This window comes from Prionailurus bengalensis, chromosome A2 (assembly GCF_016509475.1).
Source record: "Prionailurus bengalensis isolate Pbe53 chromosome A2, Fcat_Pben_1.1_paternal_pri, whole genome shotgun sequence".
NCBI classification, from domain to species: domain Eukaryota; kingdom Metazoa; phylum Chordata; class Mammalia; order Carnivora; family Felidae; genus Prionailurus; species Prionailurus bengalensis.
The window spans coordinates 115,634,674-115,652,410 of record NC_057348.1 but is presented as its reverse complement, the minus strand read 5'-3'; the positions used below and the strand labels follow the sequence as shown (position 1 = coordinate 115,652,410).

Sequence of the window (17,737 nt, the reverse complement as noted above, 5' to 3'; positions counted from 1 at the left end):
CATGAATCTGTCTCAGAGATTTGAAGCCCTCTGGTGTGGCAGATAAAAGAGTTCTATCCTTGCTGGTTAGGGACTAGGTCTGCTGAGGTGAGAGCAGGCTGGGTGGCTGGTTCATATATAAGATGCAGCCTGGATCTCTGGTTCTCCATATTCACTTCTCTTCTGAGCTCTCAAACCTACCAGGAAATCCCAAAACTCTGACAAAGAAATAGGTTGGACAACTTGAACATCAGCTCTGAGGGTAATAACAACTTCTTTTTTACCTTTGTATTCCATGCTGAATTCCCCTCTTCTACTTTTAGCTTTATTTACCTTTATTTTCTGTTTTGCTTCAATTCTCTGAGAATTCCCTGAACTGGTGAAAAGTTCTCTAACTGTGGACCCAGCAGAGTGGCCATTGTGAAACTAAAGAGAAGCTGATCCTGTGCTCAGCGCACAGACAGACAAAACTTTGCTTCTCACTACACCCAGATGTAGATATAGATATAGATATAGATATAGATGTAGATGTAGAGATAGAGATAGAGATAGAGATAGAGATAGAGATAGAGATAGAGATAGAGATAGAGATAGAGATAATTGTCAAGTTAGCTAACATACGAGGTATGCAGTGTGCTCTTGGCTTTGGGAATAGATTCCCACGATTCATCACTTACATTCAACACCCAGTGTTCATCCCCACAAGTGCCCTCCTCAATGCCAATCACCCATATTCCCCACACTCACACCCTCATCAGCCCTCAGTTTTTCTGTATTTAAAAGTCTCTCATGGTTTGCCTTCCTCTCTATTTGTAACTATTTTTTTCTTTCCCTTCCTCCAAGGTCTTCTGTTCAGTTTCTCAAATTCCACATAGGAGTGAAAACATGATATGTCTTTCTCTGACTGATTTATCTCACTTAGCATAATACCCTCCCGTTTCATCCACGTTGTTGCAAATGGCAAGATTTCATTCTTTTTCGTTGCCAAGTAGTATTCCATTGTGTGTGTGTGTGTGTGTGTGTGTGTGTGTACATTTGTATACACACACACACACACACACACACACACACACACACCCCACATCTACTTTATCCATTCATCAGGTGATGGATATTAGGCTCTTTCCATAATTTGGCTATTGTTGAAAGTGCTGCTGTAAACATTGGGGTACATCTGTGCCTATGAATCAGCACTCCTGTATCCTTAGGATAAATTCCTAGCAGTGCTATTCCTGGGTCATAGGGTAATTCTATTTTTAATTTTTTGAGGAACCTACACACTGTTTTCCAGAGTGACTGTACCAGTTTTTATTTCCACCAACAGTGTAAGAGCGTTCCCATTTCTCCACATTCTGGCCAACATTTGTTGTTTCCTGAGTTGTCAATTTTAGCCATTCTGATTGGTCACTACACCCAGATTAGAAGCAAGGATACCATCTTTCAAACCATCATAATCATCCATATATGAATTATGTATTGTTCGAAGACATTTACAAAAGTATCCACGTGTCTATCCACCTCTTCACAAGTTCTACCAACAATTGATACTGATCACCTTATTTTACTAATAAAGCAAAACCAAACCCCACCTCATGGAAAGGTACTGGTGTTGGAACAAGGTCAGAGTCACACTTAGTGACAAGCAAAGACACAATAATTATGGTGGTTTTTGAACACTCAAGGCTTTATGCACCGGGCTGTTCATCCTCACTGAACATAAAAAGCCTGTGTTTGCTCTTTGTATTATTATCAAGGTGTATTATCTTTGGGTATTATCAAGGTGCTCTTTAGTTCATAATGCTTTGAATAGAGAAAGTTTTAAAATACTCTTTTTGCCCCTTCCATTCTCTATACTTCATATGGTTCCTTCCATTCCTTGTCCTTAGGATTTTATCACTATCTGTAAAGCCAAATCACATTCTTAAGATTTCCCAGGATGGTCTCAAGGACTCAGTTCTCAATGACTAGTAAAAGAATTCATTCTTACATCTGTTGACCATATGTCAACACCAAATCTATGCTAGGTGTTTCATATCATATAAGCATTTTATAATGCATATAGGACAGAAACTCATATGTGCAAGGGACTGAACAAAGACAGTTAACACTTCACAAAACAAAATTAAAAATACATTATTGTACTAAAAATTAAAAAGACAATAAATGTTCCTTGAAGTTTAAGTTCAGTTTTATAAGTTCAGATAACTGCTAAATTGATAATCTTGATACAGATGAAAGAAGGAAACATGTTTTCTCTTCTCCCTGGAGAGGAAAATGCATTATCTTCTCTTCACAGCTTTCAGGTACCTGACACCTGAACTTGGCCTTGGACCAGTGAGTGACTCACTTACTCAGTTACTGCCAAGGTAATGAAAGGGTCTTTTGTTCCATCAATTGCAAGTTTTGCAAGATGTTATACAGAAACACAGTTTAGAAATGTCAGTGGACACCACCCTCTCAGTAAGGGAGCCCAGAGTCCTGGGGCCCCATGGTGGCTCATACCTTGTCTCAGATAGTCTATCAAAGAGGCAGTGTGAAGAGATCCAGGCTCCAAGACTCCTAAGCCAAGCTGAGAAGAACTGCCCAGGTAATGGCTTTGGCTCCGCTGGAACATTAATCCAGGCAGAGATAGCACAGGGGAGCTTGATGGCACAAATCTTCATTTAGGCAGCAACTTGACTGTTTCAGTCAAATTATTCAGCATTTCTGAGCCTCCCCTCTTTCCCCTCAGGTGATAACAAAGATCCTGAACCACCGTCGCTCAGCTATTCTGAGGGATAGGTAACATAATCAAAGGATGTTCAAGAAGACATAAAATGATAGCCTTAAATTATTCAGCTTTCATTTTACCTACCACTATGTCCCTAAGACCACATCAAATCCAGAGCACACGTTTGCTTCAGAAGACTTTTTTGGGAAAATTTCTGGGAACAGATGAAGTTCAGGTGAAAGAGGAGGTGAAGCATTTAGGATATATATTGATGTAGATACGGGTTTTTGTTTTGCCTTCTTTTCTTCTATTTTGGTTTCTTAATGATATGACCTTAAACTAGGTGATTTTTTTTCACCTTTCTTGGTCTCCATTTCAATATCTGTAACATAAGAAATTTCCACTTGAATGCTCGATGAGCTTCTTGAAGCTAACTGTACTGAATCAAATTCTCCAAACTAGCCCATGACAATGGCATCAGTAACTCCATGCTGTAATGGCTCATCCAGACACTTGGGGTCTGTCTCCCTTGACTCTGCTCTCTTATACCCCACATCCAATCCATTTACAAATCCTGTTGGCTCTACCCCCCAAAACAACCACAATATCCAACCATGCTTCCCACTCTCATGAAATTCCTCTGTAATAACTGGAACTCATTATCCTCTATCACCTCTCCCTGAAGAATTGAATCATCTCTAATTGCTCTTTCCACTTTTCCCTTGTTTGTCTGCTTTTTCCCAGTAATTTCCTAAACCCTCTGTATCTCTGCCTGAGGATCCTGATGGTAAAGTATGAGACAAAGGTTTCTGAGTCCCAGAGAGCAGAAGTAAGGAATAAGCATTGAAATAGGAAAGGAGGTAGAGTCAACAAAAGTGTAACTCAATCAACTGATGCTTTGTCCTCAGGGGAACTTGTAAGGGGCACCATGAATACATCTCAGAACCATGCACCTGGGAGAAGGGAAAAAGCATTAGCTTCTGTCTCCCAGTGATCAACGGATGCTCCAAGGGCCTGTTGTCTACCCACCCACATGCCAAATTGGGTAGTACACGTGTGAGTCTAAGGGGACGTCCTATACCATAGGCTTAGAGGAGCTCAGGGCAGGACAGTAGGTATGTGGCACAAGCCAGCAGTGAGGCTTGGCTGGGAGCAACCCCAGTGTGGGTAATGGAGGCCTCACAGATGCATACTGGGTTCTTGGCTGGGCCCAGCTGCACCCAGGGTGGGGTTCCGCAGGTGATTGCAGCGACAGGGATGGATGTAGAGGAAGAGAGCTTTGTGCTGTCCTTCTCTTCCACCTCCAATGCAGAATTTGATGCTGTGATCGGATATTTACAGGACTTTATCATGGATGATGAGTTCCAGTTATTACAGAGGAAATCTATGGACAAGTACTATCAGGAGTTTGAAGACATGGAAGAAAATAAACTCACTTACATGCCTATTTTTAACAAATGTATGTCTTTGCTAGAAAAGTATATTGAAGAATAGCTGCTGGAGCAGATTCCTGGATTTAACATGGTGACTTTCCCAACAACTCTATAGCACCATAAAGATGAAGTGGCTGGTGACACAGTTGACATGCTGCTCACATTTACAGATTTTCTGGCCTTTAAAGAAATGTTTCTGGACTATAGGGCAGAAACAGAAAAGTGGGAACTGGATTTAAGCAGTGGTTTAGTGGTGACTTCATTGTCCAAATCACCTTCTCTGCCACCTTCCCTGCGTGACCTGCAGCCCTAGGTCCCACCATCAGACAATGGGATCTTTCTGGACATTGCCAGCCCAATAGACTGGAAGAGGCTTTGGCTAATGTGACAGAATACATCTTGGAAATACTGACTCTGTTCCTCAACTCTTCATTAATTTTAAGTATTGACGGGTCAGAAGACAATCATCTAACCCTCCTGGGACCCTGAAGCACCTTCTTGTCTTCAGTAATCCTAGCACTCCTCCCCCAAGTAGACCCCTCTCAGGCCTCTGAGTCAGGCTCCTCTGGAGCAAGTCCAAAGCCAGCATTCCACCCTGGCCCCTTCCCCAACATACATATTGGTAGGTCAACAGCATTCGGAAGAACCCACCACTTCCAGCCCTCTTTGTCTCAGCAGGCTCCACATGTCCACCAGGCCTTTTGTGTGCTCACAGCTTTCTACATGCATCAGTTTCAGTCCTGCAGCCACAAAGGGGTTTTTGTCTGTTTGGGAACATTTCTCTAGGGTGTTACTCAAGCCAGATGAGCTTTCTGAAGCAGCTCCCTTTCCAGCTAGTATTGGCTATAGGAATCAACTGAGAGAGATATCCCTTACCTGAAGCTACATATGAAAATCAGTTCCTTGTCTTACACTTGTTAGTCCTTGCATCACTGTCTTCTGCTAGTCCTGATGTAGTCTGTTTCTAGAGTTCTCTTTTAAGCATTTTTAGAAAAATATTTTTATAGATGAATCCTCAGGCTAACCTAGTGTATATAATCTTGGAGCTTCCATGACTACCCACTTAAAGATCAAGTTATTATATGTTGTGTGCTTTTTAGCTGTTAGTGCTATGAAAGCAAAAATGCTATCTGTGTTGGAATTCTTATTTCACTGGGTATCAGTGAGTGTGTGCTTATGCTAGAAGTATAAAAGATCTCTCTTTCTTACAGCATGTTACATGTACAGGTTTGCTAAAATCCTTTCTGTATAATCAGTTAGTTTAGGTTTTCTGTTGGGGTAAAGGCTCTGTAGTTCCTTCCTCCTATCAAAATGTCCCTACCAAGTGTCCCCAATGTTCCACTGGGCTGGCTCAGCACAAGTAGGAAATAGCAAACAGCTTTGCTGGTCATCAATGCTTTTATTTAGCATAATGTTTCATAGAAATTACTGACCAGAAAACATGGATGTCACATCTCTAGAAAGAAAAAACATAGTATTTCAATTCTCAATGTGTACCTTCTATATCTTTCAAGTAGAAATAAGACTCTATACTTACTCCAATCAGCTCTTCTGGTTTTAAAGTATAAGCTATAGACTATATGTATTTCTGTAACTGATGTGTGGTGCTTGTTAAATACTTTTGTGCCATGAGTAAACTTTAAAAAAAGAAAAAGACAAATACCATATGATCTCACTCACATGTAGAATTTAAGAAACAAAACAAGCAAGCAAAGGAAAAGAGAGAGAGAGAAACCAAGAAACAGACTCTTAACTATAAAGAGCAAACTGATGGTTACCAGAGGGGAGATGGGTGAGGGATGGATGAAGGGGATTAAGTACACTTATCTTGATGACACTGAGTAATGTATACAATTGTTGAATCACTATATTGTACACCTGGAATTAATATAACATTGTATGCCAACAATATTGGAAATAAAATTAAAAACAATAAAAATAAATAATTTCTATTTCAATAAAAAAAAGAAATGCAAAAACTAATTAATGGGGAAAGAATAGTCATTTCTGGAACTGCTAAATATCCACATGAAAAAGAATGAAGTTGGACCCCTACATCACACCATAAGTTAAAAATTAACTCAAAATGAGTGATAGACCTAAATGTAATAGTTAAAGCTAAAAAACTCTTGGAAGTAAGCATAAATGAATCTTTATGACCTAGGAGTAAGCATTAGTTTTTTAGATATAGTACCAAAAGCACTAGCAACACAAGAAAAACAAATTGGACTTCATCAAAATTAAAAACTTTTGTGCTTCAAAGGATGCTATCAACATTGACGTTGGTACAATCTATAGAGCTTATTCTGAGGGAAGGTAACCAACAGAATGAGAGAAAATGTAAATAAATATCTGATAAGGAACTTGTATTCAGAATATATAAAAACTCTTAGAAATCAATAATTTAAAAGTTATGATGAGGGGCCTGTGTGGCTCAGTCAGTTGAGCGTCTGACTCTTGATTTTGGCTCAGGTCATGATCTCATGATTCATGGGTTTGAGCACTTTGTCAGGCTCTGTGCTGGCAGTGTAAAGCCTACTTGTGATTCTCTGTCTCCTTCTCTTTGCTCTCCCCCACTCTCTCTCTCTCTGTGTCTCTCAAAATAAATAAACTTTTAAAAAGATATAATATTGTACTAAAGTTATATAAGATGTCACATAACATATTTATAAAATGCACAGAAGACTTCAACTGACATTTCCTCAAAGAAGATATACAAATGGATAACATGTGCATGGAAAATCTGTTCAGTATCGTTAGTCATTAGTCATTAAGATTATCAAAACCACAGTGAGATATGATTTTCACACTCACTGGTACTGCTATAATTAAAAAAATACATAGACAATAACAAATGTTTGCAAGGATGTAAAAAAAAAAAACTAGAATCCTCATATACTGCTGGTGGAAAAATATAAGTGGGGTAAGCCACTTTGAAAAATGGCTTGTTTTGGAAAACATTTCCTCAAAATGCTAAACATAGAGGTACCATATGACCCATCAACTTCAATCCTAGGTATATGCCAAAGAATCATGAAAACACATATCCACACAAGAACTTGTACACTAATTTTCATAGCAGCATTGTGCATGATTACAAAAAATGTGGAAATGACCCAAATGTCTACCAACAGATGAATGGATAAACAAAATGTGGTACATCCACACAAAGGGATGTTATCCAACTATAAAAAGGAATGAAGTTTTGATACATGCTACAACATTGATGAGCCTTGAAAGCATTTAGCCAAGTGCAAGAAACCAGACCCAAAGGCCATATTGTATAGTTCCATTTACATAAAATGTTCAGAATAGGAAAATTCATACAAACAGAAAGAAGATTAGCGGTAGCCCTAGGCTGGCGAGGAATAAGGGATGGAAAGTGACTGCTAATGAGTAAGGAGTTTCTTTTTGAATCATGAAAATGTTCTAAAATTAAATAGTGGTGATGGCTGCACAATTCCATGAATATACTAAAAATGACTGAATTGTACACTTTAAAAGGAGAAATTTTATAATATGTGAATTATATCTCAATAAAGCTGGTATTGAGAAAATAGTGATGATGTGAAACATTTGCAAGGATGCAGAGAAACTGGAACTCTCACACACTGCTGATGAGAAAGTAAAATACTACAATTATTCCTGGAAGATAGATTGACAGTTTCTTTAAAAACTAAATGTATACTTATCATACCATCCAGCAATCACATACCTAGGCATTTACTGCAGAGTGAAAATTTATGTCCACACAAAAATCTGTACAATTATTGTTTCTAGCAATTTTATTTGTAATAACCAAATACTAAAAAGAGCCAAAAGGTCTGACAAAGAATGAATAGTTGAACAAACTGATACATACCATGAAATACTACTCAGCAATAAAAAGGAATGAATTTTTGATACATACAACAACTTGGATGGATCTTAGTTGATCTTAATGCTAAGTGAAAAATGCCAGTCTCAAAAGTTCATATACCATATAATTCTAATTATATAACATTCTTGAAATGACAAAATTATAGAAATGGAAAACAAATTAGTGATTGCCAATGGTTAGGGAGGGAGAGAGGGTAGGAAGAGGGTGTGACTATGAAGAGGTAGCACCATGGAGAGTTTTGTGGTGATGAGATCATTCTATGTCTTGAGTAAGTTGGTGGTTACATGAATCTAAGTGTGATAAACTGACATAGGACCACACACACACACACATACACACACACACACACATTGTGACAATGTCAATTTCCTAATTATAATATTGTATTAAAGTTATATAAGATGTAGCCACTGGTAGAAAGTAGGTAAGGGTACCCCTGTGCACTATCTTTGCAACTTCTTATGAATCTATGGTTATTTCAAAATAAAAGGTTCAAAAAATACCTAAAAATTCCCAAAACACTGTTCTAGAGGCTCTTTCAAAAGTTCCTGTATAAATATTCCAGGAAAGGAAAAATTGATAAATAGGACTTCAGCAAATGAAAATCTTTGACTCTGCAAAAGACCCTGCTAAGAGGACAAAAAGACTAGCTAAAGAATGGAAAATAACATTATAAACAACATATCCAACAAAGGACTAATATCTATAATGCATTAAAAACCCTCAAAACTCAAAAGTAAAAAAAAAATCCAATGAAAAAGTAAACAAAAAGTATGTACATTTCAAAGAGGATATATATATATATACATATATGTGTATATATATGTATATATGACAAACACATAAAAAGATATTCAATACCATTAGGGGAATGCAAATTAAAACCATAATGACATCATTATGCATGTATCAGAATGATTAAAATAAAAAATAGTAATAACATCAAATTCTGGCAAGGATGTGAAGAATCTGCATTACTCATTCATTGCTGGTTGGAATATAAAATGATATAGCCACTCTGGAAAATAGTTTAGCAATTTCCTTCCAAAACTAAAAATGATCTTACCACTTAGAAATTGCACTCTTGAGTATATATCCCAGCATAATCAAAACTTATTTTCATGCAGAAACTTGTACAGCTTTTTTCATAATATCTAAAACCTTCTAAGTACCCAAATGCTCCTCAACAGATAAATGGTTAAGTAAACCATGGTACATATATACCATGGAATATTACTCAGCAATTGAAAGGACCAACTATTGATACAGCAACTTGGATGAAAGTCAAGGAAATTTTGAATGGAAAAATCTCAAAAGGATACATACTGTATGATTACATTTATACATTCATGAAATAACATAATTATAGTGATAGAGAACAGATGAGTGGTTGCCAGGGGTTAGGGATTCAGGGAAGAGGTATGATGGTAGCTATAAAGGGGTATCACAAGAGAGTCTTGTAATGAAGAATCTTGAGTCAAGAATCAACAATCAAGAATCTTTATCCTACTGGTGGTTATATAGAGATGTGCCTGTGATAAATTATACAGATATACACACCCACAAATATGCACGCATGCACAAATGATACTTATATAATAGCTGAAATCAGAATAAGTTCTATAGATTATACCAATGTCAGTCTCCAGGCATTGATACTGTATTACAGTTATATAATATGTTAACACAAGGGGAGGCTAGTTTATTTTTTTTATTTTTTTTAATGTTTTTATTTATTTTTGAAGGAGAGAGAGAGACAGAGCATGAGCGAGGGAGGAGCAGAGAGAGGGAGACACAGAATTTGAAGCAGGCTCCAGGCTCTAAGCCGCCAGCACACAGCCCGATGTGGCGTTCAAACCCACAAACTGTGAGATCATGACCTGAGCCGAAGTCAGACGCTTAACTGACTGAGCCACCCAGACACCCCAAGGGGAGGCTAGTTTAGTGGTACACAGAAGTTCCCTGTACATTTCTTTGTACTTTCTTGTGAATAATTATTTAAAAATAAAAAGTTTAAACAAATAATTTAAATAAAGTTTTTTGAAAAGAAAGAAAACAACCCCTCTCCCCAACCCCTATCTGTATCTCCTACTCTTCCTTTTCACATAAAAGAAATTGAAAAGTAACTTCTTCAAATCTTCAATATCAAACAATAGAAGCCTATTTTTCTTGGTTTATAGACTTCTGTTTATTCAACTTTTTTTTTTTTTTTTTTTTTTTTTTTTGGACAGAGAGAGACAGAGCATGAACGGGGGAGGGGCAGAGAGAGAGGGAGACACAGAATCTGAAACAGGCTCCAGGCTCTGAGCCATCAGCCCAGAGCCCGACGCGGGGCTCGAACTCACGGACCGCAAGATGGTGACCTGGCTGAAGTCGGACGTTTAACCGACTGCGCCACCCAGTCGCCCCTAGACTTCCGTTTAAAGTATGTATTAAATGAAAACATCTACTAATATAACAATAGGGGGAAATTAGCTCTATAAAATTTTCTGGTCCAAATTAAAATGTCTAAAATTTATATCATCGAAGAAAGCCAAGCATAACATAAGACTGTTAGACAAATTAAAGTTTCTAATAGTACTTTAAAAGAGATATTATATGGCAAACAACTGCTTCATTAACTCTAATACTGGCTACATTTAAAAATTGCATACTAGTTCTCAGTCTAATTTGAACCAATTGTCCACAATTCAAATATACATTCTCTGGATTTCAAAACTCTCTAAATATAAAGACCATATTCTCCCACTGGATACACACAGTGAGTTAAGAGTTCAGAAAATTTTCTCCTTCCCTTAGATCAAAGGGATTAAGTGTCTGCTTGGATTCAGCTCCAACTTGGATAATTCAGGAAACTTTGATGATCTATAGAATGCATTATAGATAAAGTCTGGTAAAAAGCTCAGAAGGCAAAACATGCTGAGAGCACAAGGAACCTTCCAAGAATGGGTATTTGACTCTGACGAGAGAGCTAGTGAGAAGAACAGGAAATGTTGGAACTGTGAAGTAAATTAGGATAATGCAATAGGAATAAAGACCTTTTAGGCTCTCAGTGAATTATAAACATAAATACAGAATTCCCTAAAAGAGTAATGAAAATGAATTAGGAAAATAAGACTATCTGTAAGTGCTCCTATTTGCAAATATCCCCTGGGTATTTTAATTTCCTTCACATTAACATTAGCACAAATCTTCCTAAGTTAGTAGTCTGTGCTCTCATTTATTCAGCACAATTAATTTTGCCTCATCTTCTCAAGCTGTCATTTTCTGATGAGTTTTTCCTACTCTTCTTTGTTTTCTATTCGCCTTCCTTGAATTATGGGTTTCAAATCACTTCACTATAATAAAAGCAAACATGAAGCACTGGGACTTCATCAAGATAAAAAGCTTCTGCACAGAAAAAGAAACAATCAAACCAAACTAAAAAGGCAGTTTATGGAATGGAAGAAGATATTTGTAAATTACATATCAGATAAAGGGTTAGTATCCAAAATCTATAAAAAACTTATCAAACTCAATACCCAAAAGATAAACAACCCAGTTGAGAAATGGGCAGAAGACGTGAATAGACACTTTTTGAAAGAAGACATCCAGATGGCTAACAGACACATGAAAAGATGTTCAACATCACTCATCATCAGGGAAATACAAATCAAAACCACAATGAGACCTCATACCTGTCACAATGGCTAAAATTAACAACACAAGAAACAAGAGGTGTTGGTGAGGATGCAGAGAAAAGGGAACCCTCTTGCACTATTGGTAAGAATGCAAACTGGTGCAGCCACTCTGGAAAACAGTATGGAGGCTCCTCAAAAGTGCAAAATAGAACTCCCCTATGACCCAGCAATCGCACTACTAGGTATTTACCCAAAGGATACAAAAATACACATTCAAAGGGGTACATGCACCCCAATGTTTATAGCAGCAATGTCAAAAATAGCCAAACTTTGGAGAGAGTCCAAACATCCATCGACTGATGAATGGATAAAGAAGATATGGTATACAACAGAATATTACTCATCAATCAAAAAGAATGAAATATTGGTATTTACAACAATGTGGATGGAACTAGAATATATTATGCTAAGTGAATTAAATCAGTCAGAGAAAGACAAATACCATATTATTTCACTCACATGTGGAATTTAAGAAACAAAACAGATGAACATATGGAAAGGGGGATAAGAAGAGAGAGGGAAGCAAACTACAAGAGGCTCTGAACAACAGAGAACAAACTGAGGGTTTATAGAGGGAGGTGGGTGGGAGACGGGCTAGATGGGTGATGGGTATTAAGAAGGGCACTTATTGTGATGAGCACTTGATATTGTATGTAAGTGATGAATCACTGAATTCTACTCCTGAAACCAATATTGCACTGTATGTTAACTAAAATTTAAAATATACATAATTATTTTAAAATACTAAAATATATAATATATATAATTATTTATATATATATAATTATTGTCACTGTATTCCCTGTGTGTAGAGAAAGCCTTTCACACAGATCCTTAAAGAAAATCAAATCCCACTCAAACCTAATCATGAAATCCTTACATTCCACCTGTGTTGAGCCCCAATGGATGAGTAAAAGCTTAAGACACAATACTCTCAACTTACAGCCCCTTCCAGGACAGAGCACGCCCCAGGAACATGGAATTGAAGCTAGCTTCCCCATTTTCAACATCAAAGACTAAGAAGAAGGACTACCTTTCTTCTCTGGGATCCTACCTCTCTTCACAAGAAATTGCACATAGGAAAGTCAAGCTCCTTCCCCTGCCCCTATCTTTTTGGAGAACCACCTTCAGTAAGCTGTCCCTACTTTTACTGTGTCAAGAAAAAATGTATAAGTTAATTTATGATAGCCTCCCCCATCCCCAAATAATTTCTCTCAATGCAGGGGCGCCTGGGTGGTTCAGTCAGTTAAGCATCTGACTTCGCTCAGGTCATGATCTCTCACTCTGTGAGGACAAACCCCACATCAGGCTCTGTGCTGATAGCTCAGAGCCTGAAGCCTGCTTCAGATTCTGTGTCTCCTTTCTCTGCCCCTCTGCCTCTCATGCTCACTCTGTCTCTCTCTCTCTCTCTCTCTCAAAAATAAATAAACATTACAATTTTTTTTTAAATTTCTCTCCATGCATATATGAAGATATTCATGTAGAACATATTCAGAGCATTATTTGCCCCCTTCACTCCTGCCAACTGGCATCAACTTTTAGTATCTGGACTTAGTATCTGAGTGGCAAATAGATAATGTACAAAAAAGGGACGATGAATTTAGTCATTTCTAAGTTAATTTGTATTTTATTCACCACAGCAGCATAAAAGACTTATAAAGTATTGTTTAATTCATGTGTGAAGTCTATTATTTACTTCGTTCACAGTCAATATGTGTAAGTGCTGATGGATCCTTTTCAATAATTCTTCATTCTGTTCTCAGTTTGGAAAACACCGTTCTGGGGAATGTTCTTGAAGCAGTGGGTTGAAAACTGTTTCCTGTGGCAGAAACACATTAGGCTGGGATTTTGAAAGCATGGCCATGGATAATGCATGGGAAATTTAAAATATCATGAAAAGAAAATACAGTGTACAAGTGATTTGGAGGTTTCACTGAGATATCCTGGGGTGTCATTCATGAGCACCAACAAAATTGCATTGCCAGACAGGCATACCACACGTGAGAACCTATGTCAAGGCAAGTCTTCCAGCTCCTGGGGGGATATCTTGTGCCACAATACTGCTTTCAGTCTCACTCACTATTTCTCTTTTTTTGTTTCTTTTTTGATATCTTGTTTCTGGGTGAGTTTGCATTGCCCATCATTTTTTATGACTTTCATTGGAAGCATGGCATTGATTATATGGTCCAAGAATCTGGTCTCTTTTGACCGGAAGATGACAGAGAATCTGGTTTCTGTTCAATGAAAGATGAAAAGAAATCTTGTCGGTTCATATTTATTTGTTTGTCTGGAGGATTCTGACATCTCCTGGCTTTCTCTCTGTGTTTTGTCTTGTTTGTGCACCATCATGAGTTAAAATCACTTAAGAAGAAAATAAAGTTATTCCTACTAGAATGGAGAGTAGCCTGTGGATCAAAGAATAGCCAACCTGAGTGGCTTTGAGATCCACTGTATATTCTTAGTCATCCTGTTACCCAGCTGCAACCTACCAGTGAGTTTTGCAAACCCAGTGCTGTAGTTGTGACATAGAGGTCACTAGTCCTTTCACTATGTGTGTGTAGATGAATATTGTCTTTACCCTACTTCACAAAAGTAATTAGCCTTGTTAAATGATTTATGAATAATTATAGTTCTTTCTATATCTGTGTCCAGTAATAGTGGTTGTGCTTACTTTCTCTCAAAAATTTAGAAAATAAATGTGTACACACTATAGGGTATATAATTCAATCAGACAGATGTACCATCAAGGGGAAGAAAATGCACACAAAGACTTAAATTCATGACATTGGTTTTGTGTGGACTTGAAAACAGATAGCTCTGACCTCTGAAAGAGCTTCATGTAGTTTGTACAATTTTGAAATCAACTGTGGGAATAAGCCAGAATTTGCGTTGGAATGCACAAAGCAGGATCACTGCTAGCTTGTCTGGTATTTTATGACCTCCAGAGAAAACAGAAGGTTCTGAATACAGTAGCCTCTGTTACCCATGGGGGATACATTCCAAGACTCCCAGCGGATGTCTGAAACCACAGATAATACTGAACCTTACCTATACCACAATTTTTCCTATACGTACATACCTGTGATAACATTTAATTTATGAATTAGGCATAGTAAGAGATTAATAACAATAATAATTAAATAGAGCAATTATAACAATATACTGTAGTAAAAGTTATGTAAATATGGTTTCTCAAAATATCTTATTGTACTGTACTCACCCTTCTTCTAGTGATGATGTGAAATGATAAAATGGCTACATGATGAGATGGAGGGAGGTGAATGACGCAGGCACTGTGACATAGTATTAAACTACTATTGGCCTCCTTTCTGACAATAAGTCAGAAGGAAGATCATCCACTTCTTGACCGAGGTTACCCTCAGGTAATGGAAACTGCAGAAAGTGAAAGGGCAGATGGGGGGTGGGGGGCTATTGTACACCACTTTTTCTCTTCTCACTCAAAAGAAAATAATTACAGAGAAGTACCCAAATGAGACAAGTCAAGATATAAAGAAAAATAAACCTTAGAGTTCAGCCCTTAACTTCACTCACAGTCAGACGGAACAAGCACCACACGGTTTACAATAAAATAAAGAAAAATTCAGCTATAAACTCTAGCTTGCCCAGGAGTTTATCAGATTCCTCAATTGTGTGAGGTGAGTGGGAAGTATTTTCTGAGAAATATATCTTGGTATATCTTGTCTACCTCCAGTGCAAATTAATAAATTAGGTTATAGGGGCACCTGGCTGGCTCAGTCAGTTAAGCGTTGGACTTCGACTCAGGTCATGATCTCATGGTTCATGAGTTTGAACCCCGCATTGTCCAGGCTCTGGCTGACAGCTCAGAGCCTGGAGCCTGCTTGGGATTCTGTGTCTCCCTCTCTCTCTGCCCCTGCCCCCTCTCAAAAATAAATAAACATTAAAAAATTAAAAATAAATAAATAAATAAATTAGGTTATAAATTCTCTAAAATTTATCAGTTCTCCTGTTTTGATTGGCTTATAAAGACTAATAAGCATATGTATGTTTAAAAGTAGAAGAAATGAGGAATTTCAGGAAAGAATACCCAATGGGAAAAAGACAGTCTCTAGCAAATGATTCTGGGAGAACTGGATAGCAACATGCTGAATGAAACTGGACCACTTTCTTATACCATACACACAAATTCAAAATGGATGAAAAATCTACATGTGAGACAGGAAACCATCAAAATCCTACAGAAGAAAACAGGCAACAACCTCTCTGACCTTGGCTGAACCAAGTTCTTACTTGACATGTCTCCAGGGGCAAGGGAAATAAAAGCAAAAATGAACTATTGGGACCTCATCAAGATAAGAAGCTTCTGGACAGCAAAGGAAACAATCAACAAAACTAAAAGGCAACCAAGAGAATGAGAGAAGATATTTGCAAATGACATATTGAATAAAAGGTTAGTATACAATATCTATAAAGAACTTACCAAACTTAGCACACAATAAAAAAATAATCCAGTGAAGAAAGGGGCAGAAGACATGAATAGACCCTTTTCCAAAGAAGACATCCAGATAGCAAACAGACATATGAAAAGATGCTCAACATCACTCATCATCAGGAAATACAAATCAAAACCACAATGAGATACAAATCAAAACCAGAATGGCTAAAATTAATAATTCAGGAAACAATAGATGTTGGCTAGGATGTGGAGAAAGGGGAACCCCTTTGCACTCTTGGTGGGAATGCAAACCGGTACAGTCAATCTGGAGAACAGTATGGAGGCTCCTCAAAAATTTAAAACTGGAAATACTGTAGGACCCAGAAATCTCACTACTAGGTATTTACCCAAAGGATAAAAAAAAGCTGATTCGAAGGGGCACATGCACCCCAATGTTTATAGGAGCACTATCAACAATAGCCAAAGTATGGAAAGAGCCCAAATGTCCATTAACTGATGAATGGATAAAGAAGATGTAGTATACATATATAATGGAATATTGCTTAGTGATGAAAAAGAATGAAATCTTGTCATTTGCAACAATGTGGATGGGACTGACTTATTATGCTAAGTGAAATAAGTCAGTCAGAGAAAGACAGATATCATATGTGGAATTTGAGAAACACAACAGATGAACATAGGGGAAGGGAAGGAAAAATAAGATAAAAACAGAGGAAGGTAAACCATAAACAACTCTTAAATACAGAGAACAAATTGAGGGTTGCTAGAAGGGAGGGAGAGTGGCAGGGTGGGTTAAATGGGTGATGGGCATTAAGGAGGGCACTTTTCAGGATGGGCACTGGGTCCTATATTTAAGAGATGAATCACTGTGTTCTACTCCTGAAGCCAAGACCACATTGTATGTTAACAAACTTGAATATAAATAAAAAATAAAGTAAAATAAGAGTTTCCAGAAAATAATTATTTGAACTTCTAATGCTTTTAAATAAGCTAGTCCTTTGAGAAAGCTTCAGACAGTCACTGAAACAGTATTTCAAGAAAAAAAATAAAGGATGGGGGAGGGGAGGGGAATTTAGCTTTAAATTAAATCATTGCCCTTGGTTGCTAAGTTCCAAAATAAGATGCAAAGAAATATAAGTTGTTAGGGAAAAATAATTGTAAGAGAACTTCAGTACTTTTAAATAAAAGTTAAAAGAGTTTTTAAATATGTATACAACTATAAAATGACATTCAGACGTATTGCTAACCAAGGTGAATCCTTGACAAAATAAACTTTTCTCAGCATGAAAAATGTTAACATAAATTTGGTTTAATTTTCCCATGAAAAGTCTAACCCTTTAAACTATCCAAATTCTCTAAAATAATTTTATGGGTCAAGTAAATCATCATTTCTGCAAAATATTTAGAATTATAGGAAATAAAAATCATAAATTCTAAATTAAATTATAATAAACCATGCCTTTATTAAAAAGTATTAAATACTATGAAGCTGTACCAAAAAAAATATTTTTTTAAATTTTATTTTAGGGGGCAGGGAGAGAGAGCAGGAGAGGGGGAGAGAGAGAGAATCCCAGGCAGACTTCACACTGCCAGCACACAGCCTGACATGGAGCTCAGAAC

At 37.2% G+C, this 17,737-nt stretch overlaps 1 pseudogene; it reads left to right on the top strand.

Moving 5' to 3' along the window:
• The first annotated feature begins 3,946 nt into the window (after positions 1–3,946).
• On the top strand, positions 3,947–4,435 carry LOC122486451 (annotated as a pseudogene).
• The last annotated feature ends 13,302 nt before the right edge of the window (positions 4,436–17,737 follow it).